This window comes from Berghia stephanieae, chromosome 2, assembly GCF_034508935.2.
Source record: "Berghia stephanieae isolate SIO BIC M18660-M18661 chromosome 2, UCSD_Bste_1.3, whole genome shotgun sequence".
Taxonomy (NCBI): Eukaryota; Metazoa; Mollusca; class Gastropoda; order Nudibranchia; family Aeolidiidae; genus Berghia; species Berghia stephanieae.
This window is the reverse complement of record NC_088361.1, coordinates 93,734,886-93,741,949: the sequence shown is the minus strand read 5'-3', so window position 1 is coordinate 93,741,949 and position 7,064 is coordinate 93,734,886.

Here is a 7,064-nt window from a genome sequence, read left to right as displayed (position 1 = left end):
ACGATCTAAGAGCGCATGGTGACACAGAAGATCGCTTTTATATTGGAACATCCCTTCTTTTTTTTTCTTTTTCATTGTTCCTATCAAAACATAGGTCAGATAAATAATGTTCTCTGACCAATTGATCATGTGCCGTTAATGCCATTTCTTCTTTGTATTCATTGATATGCGGATAAAATCATACATTGATATATGACCGATTAGTGATGTTGTACGCAAACAAATAATTAATGGAGTTATATACCATTCAATTTTACCATTTGGCATTCTTACATTTTCATAATATATGAGATTAAGGAGATAATACGATTTTTAACCGAAATGGGTGCGGCTATGTGGTCTAGTGATATGACACTCGCTTTCGGATCGTAAGATCCTGGGTTCGAGCCTAGCTCGACGCATAGTTGAGTCCTTGGAAAATGCTCTTTACTCACATTATCTCACCTCACTCAGGTGTAAAATGAGTACCTGACGGTCAAGCACCGTCGTCTCTATCGGAAAAAGAGTAACACTCGCTTTCGGATCGTAAGATCCTGGGTTCGAGCCTAGCTCGACGCATAGTTGAGTCCTTGGAAAATGCTCTTTACTCACATTATCTCACCTCACTCAGGTGTAAAATGAGTACCTGACGGTCAAGCACCGTCGTCTCTATCGGAAAAAGAGTAACACTCGCTTTCGGATCGTAAGATCCTGGGTTCGAGCCTAGTTCGACGTATAGTTGAGTCCTAGGAAAATGCTCTTTACTCACATTATCTCACCGCACTCAAGTGTAAAATGAGTACCTGGCCGTCAAGCACCGTCGTCTCTATCGGAAAAAGAGTAATATCGCTTAATAGGCGTCATGTCTCTCTACATGTTGCGTGTTGCTGTTAGTCATGGGTCCTTTGTAAAGCGCTCTTAGTTGATATTGCGCTATATAAAAGCTCAAGTTTTATCGACAAGGACGAAAGACCTTGTAGACTCGGTCTTCCAGCTCTCTAGGCAATATGATTCCCAAAATCGATTTTTTTAAAATCACATAATATCAATTCTTTCAGGATATTTCATTGCCATCGTAATGTGCATAATAAAGGTAAATTCAATTCATTGTTGGATTTACATTTTCGTCTGTTTGTTTGTTTGTTGTCTTTTATTAAGTCCAACAATGTTAAACGTGATCAGTGTAAAATTCTGGTCTCGGTATTATGTCCTTGGCACTTAAACATATTACCCCATTTGACTCAGGTGTGAAAGAGTATCCGGCAGTGACAGATATTATAAGAGTGTTAGTGCAAAAAGGACGCCTACAAGTGACTAGTACTGTATGAATTGGAAATATGGTTCCATGTGGCCTGCCTGCGGAATGAATGAAAATTGGGAAGCGCATTGAGTAAGCTGAATGTGCGATATAAATGTTCATATCTATTTTTTATTAACAAGAAAAAAGGGGGTCTAGGACAGTTGTTATTTTTTTAAGTATGGAGACTCAAGGCTGTAATTATACTTGAAAACATTATTATTGTAAATTGCTCGCAGTTTGCAAGTGAACATGAGTATTTTCAAAAGCAAGTTGCAGCATCGATAGACTCATTGTCATAGTGTTCTGTCTTGTTACAAAGTCAAGTGACGATGCATGGACGGAGATGGTAATAATAATGACAAAACGTGTACACCATTAGAATGTGCGGCTGTGTGGTCTTGTGGTATGACAAGCGCCTTTGGACCGGAAGGTCCAGGGTTCGAGTCCCGCTCTGAGATAAAGCCCTTTAATCACATTCTCTCACCGTACGCATGTGTAAAATGAGTACCTGGCCGTTAATAGCGTTGTCTCTGTCCGAAAAGAAAATTGTTATATCACTTAACAGACGTTTTGTCTCATCATTCATGTTCGATGTTGCTGGTATCCAGGGACACCTTGTAAAGCGTGTTGATCGCGTTCAGTGGATATATAAACGCTCCTGTTTTGTTTTTGTTTGTTTGTTTGATTTTTGTTGTTGTTGTTTTATCTTAAAAGTATATGCACGGTGATTAAAAACATCAACTCATTTGACCCTATTTTAATGGGGGTCCTGACTATTTACTGGACCGGTTATTATAAGAACGTTCATCCAAAAAAAAAAAAATAATAAATTATTTTTTTTATAAAAAAACTCTTTTCACACATAACTTGCACCACCTGACCTGTAAATAATTAATTTCATCACCAGTGAAATTTTGGTAAGTTAATGATGCGTCGTGATGTGCTTTGAGCATGCTAAAATAACTGAAAAGCTTTATAAGAATGCACCTCCGTATTTATGTATTTATTCCAATCTGTTTTCCCCTGATAAGCCTTCAACAATAAATAAGGTGGAGTCAATAACTTTTTTGGTGTAGGGTTGTAATCTAAACTAATATATTAAAACAACATGTATATTTATCCTAAAATTACGCAACTTCAAAGATTGGTTATTTCCCCACATTCTCATCAGCCAAATTTTAATTTAATTGGAGGAATTTTTGTTTCTATAGTTCGCAATTTGTAATTTGTTTTATGCCGTACTCTGTAAAAACACGAATCTAAATCAGGGATCAGAAAACTCGTCCTTCAAATAGCGTCGATAAAATTATTCCTGTTCTTGTCAAAAACTCTCAAACCTGGGATTTTTACGAAGTCTTCCTATAAGTCCCTAATTTGAGATTGTTTTGACAGGTCATTTAAATCGATCGATATTTAGAGGACGAGTTTCTGGCCAGAATTTTAAATCCATGTTTTTAAAGAGAGCAGAAGTTTTATCATTGCTGTTATTCGTTCACACATGTTTGTTTTTTTTTTTTTTTTTGTCTTTGGCCAGAAAAAATATTTATTTCACGAACATCTATCGATTAAGATAGCTCCCTCAACATATTAAAACGTCTTGATTCATAGATTTCTTCTTAGTATAGAGTTTAATACTTTCTGGCATGTTTACGACTATTTATATCGACAAATATATCATGAGGTAATAATATATAGCCAAAGCGTTTTAAAAAAAAGACTAAAAAAGCTTTCTGGCAGTGTATGGCTGATTACGAGCGAATACTGCACACATCCATTATTACACATACGGTTATAAATAACCCATTATAGCACAAGCAATAAATCAATTAATAAATCAGATAAAATCGAACAAATTAGGTCAGTGATGCAGCCTTGGGTTTGGTTTGCTTCTGTATTTCTCTATTCCATTGAACGGTTTCACATGCTACGCGAGACTACGATTATTGCAATTTTGTTTTAGAATGAAAGAGATAAAGTCTAATTATCTTACACTCACACAGCTGTCATTGTTCTCTCTCTCTCTCTCTCTCTCTCTCTCTCTCTCTCTCTCTCTCTCTCTCTCTCTCTCTCTCTCTCTAGTAGAAGTAGTAATAGGTGAATTTCATTTGTAACAATAGTAGTAGTAGTAGTAGTAGTAGTAGTAGTAGTAGTAGTAGTAGTAGTAGTAGTAGTAGTAGTAGTAGTAGTAGTAGTAGTAGTAGTAGTAGTAGTAGTAGTAGTAGTAGTAGTAGTAGTTGTTGTTGTTGTTGTTCTTGTTGTTGTTGTTGTAATTGTAGTTGTTGTAGTAGTAGTAGTAGTAGTAGTAGTAGTAGTAGTAGTAGTAGTAGTAGTAGTAGTAGTAGTAGTAATAGTAGTAGTAGTAGTAGTAGTAGTAATAGTAGTAGTAGTAGTAGTAGTAGTAGTAGTAGTAGTAGTAGTAGTAGTAGTAATAGTAGTGGTAGTAGTAGTAGTAGTAGTAGTAGTGGTAATAGTAGTAGTGGTAATAGTAGTAGAAGTAATGATAATACTAGTAGTAGCTGTAGAAGTTGTGACAATAGTAATTGTATTAGTAGTAGTAGCAGCAGCAGCAGCAGTAATAGTAGTAGCAGAACTACTACTACTACTACTACTACTACTACTACTACTACTACTACTACTACTACTACTATTACTACTACTACTACTACTACTACTACTACTACTACTACTACTACTACTACAACAACTACTACTACTACTACTACTACTACTACTACTACTACTACTACTTCTATTACTACTACTACTTCTACTACCTTTACAACTACTATTACTACTACTATTACTACTGTGACAATAGTAATTGTATTAGTAGTAGTAGCAGCAGCAGCAGCAGTAATAGTAGTAGCAGAACTACTACTACTACTACTACTACTACTACTACTACTACTACTACTACTATTACTACTACTACTACTACTACTACTACTACTACTACTACTTACTACTACTACTACTACTACAACTACTACTACTACTACTACTACTACTACTACTACTACTACTACTACTACTACAACAACAACAACAACAACTACTACTACTACTACTACTACTACTACTACTACTACTACTACTACTACTACTACTACTACTACATCTACTATTTATTCATCTTCTTGTTGGGAGAAAAACATACACCATGTTTTCGATAATGTGACAAATTGGTATTTGATTATTTTATGGTTATAAATAAACGACCATTATTTGAAACATCAAATCAATTTATATCAATTTATATCCCCCCCCCCCCCCCAACTCTCCCTCCCCACACAAACAAAGCTTGTGAAAAAAAGTCTCAAAAATTGGATTTCCGAATCTTTATTTTTTAAATATTTTTTACAATCTGTTTGACAATTCGAAAGTATTTTTTTTAATGTCGAAAACGAAAAAAAAGCGTTTTATCACCGTTTGGCGGACATTGTAAAAAGGTTCCTGGTTTATAATAAGATTCTTTCCTGTCGGATCAGATAAGTTTTCTCAAGGTTTTCGCAGTCGATCCGTCAATGCTCCTTAACCTTTTATCCAAGAGAAATAAACTTGACTAACCCCAGGGGAGAGATATCGATGTAAGTGGCGAGACACGAAAACGACGTTAAGGTTTACAACATTATAGTTATGGAACCTCGTAATTGGTTGTCTGATAGCGAGAATTTCCGTTCAGTGCAAGAGCTGTAGGTTTGAGCTAAGTATTTCTGGTTTTAAAAACAGGGTTTTAAAATATATATGTATATATCTTACGTGTCTTGTTTTCAAACGTTTTTTTTTTCTAAACGTGCAATGATAACAATGAAACGCAGTCTTATATTTATTGATTTTCTGGGTATTTCGAATAGTTCAAAGGTTTTTTTCTTGCAAATTTGAATAAACAGCCTTTTCCAAGGACTCAAACTGTGCGCCGCTCAGAGCAGAACTCGAACCTAGGACCTTCTGATCCGAAGGCGAGTGTTATACTCCTAGGCCTAGATCGCATAGCTGCGCTTAGCCCCGACATAGCCTAATACCGTTTTGAGACTGTTGGTAACATTTTACAGCTCTCGTCGTAAACACGGAATTTTGATTATAGAATATAATGCGAAACCCCGGATGTTGTAATTTACATGGCATGGAGTTTCAATCTAATCATCCATAGAACATTGCACTGGCAGTCGTCTTGATTGTGTTATTAGTAAACAGGTTATTATAGAAACGGGTTGTTCAACAATTGATGCTTTCACCGAATGGTCATGTGACCTCTTGTTGCTATGCCTGACAAGTTATTGTCATGGATTCCGTTTTTTGTCTTTTTTTTTTACCTTTGTTGTTGTTGTTGTTGTTATTGGTTTTTGCTGGGTTTTTTGTTTGTTTTTTGTTTTTGTTTTTGTTTTGTTTTTTTGTTTTTTGTTTTTATGTTTTCTTTTTGTCCTTTGTTGTTGTTGTTTTTTGGTTTTTTTTTTTGGTTTGTTTTTTTGCTATTATTATATTATCGTATAGTACGAGTTTCCGGTTATTCCATCAACATGCAGTGCATACATTTTTGAAAATTACGTCAGTTAACGTATAATTTCTTAAGACTGTAGTCGGTTAAACTTATCTGTGTAGTTTTTTGGGTTTTTTTTTTTACTCGAAAATTTAAAATGGAAGCAAACAAACCAAATATCCTGAGCATCACTCTCAATTTTAACGCAGGTGATTGAACAAAATGCAAAGTGTGTAGTTTCTATGCAATACCTTCATCAGTGTGTCATAATATAGTCATAAATTAATACTCACTAACTGAGAGATTGCCTATTTGGCATGTACAAAAGGTAGCTATGTAATTACGAAATTATATATATATATATATATATATATATATATATATATATATATATATATATATATAAACTATAAATGGTGTCACTCCCTTATTTATGGCCGAAACACATGTTTCTGTGGTCTCCATCCACGTCGACAGTCGGCATATTATGTCCGTAGATTTTTAAAATATTAGCTCTAACCAACATTATCGAGCACTCTCGTACCTACAAGTACCCACCAACACCTATATATATATATATATATATATATATATATATATATATATATATATATATATATATGATAGAATCGGCAATAATTGATTATGACTAAGGTTACTGAAAGGTGAGAAAAAGTCAATGTAATTAGTGGAACCATTCAGAAATACAGTTTTCAGTACTGGCTATGTCTTTTATAATATATAACAAGGGTATGTTCAACGAGGGTGTCGTTGATATTTTTAAAAAATGATGGTCATATATTCATATTTAGGTCACGATAGTTAGGTGCTGAAGTTTTGTCAGCGCGATAAATTGCTTCAATCCCTTCATCCGCTCACTTACGAGCAGGATATATTATTATTACATCAAAATTCAGCGTTCAAAAGAAGTTTTCAATGGGAACTTTTATAATATAGTACAATCTCCAATAAACTTGCTCAAAACGCTTTTCATCTAACTACCAATCTACCTATCCTACAAACACACGCCTGCACATGCTCGTGATAAGTCCATTAGATTTAACCCTCTCCTTACCAACCATAGCACAATCCTCACATTTGATGCAACCGACAATTTACTCAGTCTCATTTCCTTTGTACATCACAAAATTTAAAGAAATGCTTGGATTACAGCTATAAATACTAAACATTACTGCGTTGTAAGACATCATTTTGCTGAACAACATTATGTATAGAATGCACTTGTGACTTTTTTATTTGAGCAAGAATAGCCTATTTTTGTGTCATATGGGTGTGAATTTTCGAGGG